A 906-nucleotide genomic window follows, 5' to 3' on the forward strand; every position below is an offset into this window, starting at 1 on the left:
CTTAAAGAAGACATTGGTGGTACAGCTTAGTGAATCCAAGGTAAAAAAGGTAAAAAGATTGTCATTTTATTTGAATACATGCTTTGTAAACCAATTATAATGTGGGATTTTGCTTGTGGTAGCAAGAATCTTCAAGGATTCAAGAACTGGATGCATCCATGTAGGTGGATCTTAGAATGCATGGTGATTTTGAGCTAGATAAGCAATGGGTAAGTGTTTTAGTCTTAAAACCACAAGTAGAAAGGAGAAATGAATTATGCATTAATTGTCTATGTTTGTGGCAGCAATGGTGACCAAGGATGTGAGGAGATTGTGAACTATATGTGAAATTCAAGCTAAAGCTGAGAGGTAATCATGCAATGTGACTGCATTGTGTTGTGTTGGCTTTGGTTGGTTGAAAGTATGTGGATTGTATGTTAAATGATTGTGAATAACGTTGATGAAAACTATGAAATTTGGTTAAGGATTTGTTGATTGATGTGCTGCCTGTATGTGAGTACAATTAAGTGTATTGGGTTTGAATTGTTGCTAGGAAGTATATAAGCAAGGAAAGTTTGCTGTGGTGGCATGCTGGAAGAGATAACGGGTGATCGGCAAGTAGAATTAGCTAGAGACGCACTTAAACCGATAGCGACGTAGTGTCCCACTATTGTAAGGTGAGTAGGTGCCTATTTCAAAAGTTTCATAAATTACATAATGATATACATATAGTAAACGTTGCCATTTTTTTTAAATGCATTGTGGAAAGCATGAGTTGCTAGAAATCGATAAGTGGTTTAAATACGTATTCGTGAAAGATTTGTACATTCTTATTGTGGAAAGTATGAGTTGATAGAAATACTAGGCAATTGTGGATGCCATGACTTTTGAAATTGTTTTGAATATATATATAAGCCATATATGTAA

The 906-nt window shown here is 35.0% G+C and overlaps 1 long non-coding RNA gene across 4 annotated transcripts in view; it reads left to right on the top strand.

Moving 5' to 3' along the window:
• LOC110428598 (uncharacterized) overlaps nucleotides 1–906 on the top strand; it is a 1529-nt gene continuing 623 nt past the window's right edge. Inside the window, exons 1-4 of one of the 4 annotated variants that reach the window (XR_002446483.1) lie at nucleotides 1–40; nucleotides 123–209; nucleotides 285–348; nucleotides 533–656. This is a non-coding gene — a long non-coding RNA (uncharacterized LOC110428598). Of the gene's footprint in view, nucleotides 210–284; nucleotides 349–532; nucleotides 657–906 lie in introns of all 4 variants that reach the window. The other 3 variants (XR_002446484.1, XR_002446485.1, XR_002446482.1) reach the window with 3 other exon arrangements.

Source organism: Theobroma umbraticum, unplaced genomic scaffold (assembly GCF_002168275.2).
Source record: "Theobroma umbraticum cultivar Fairchild unplaced genomic scaffold, ASM216827v3 scaffold_60.0, whole genome shotgun sequence".
In the NCBI taxonomy this organism is placed as follows: Eukaryota; Viridiplantae; Streptophyta; class Magnoliopsida; order Malvales; family Malvaceae; genus Theobroma; species Theobroma umbraticum.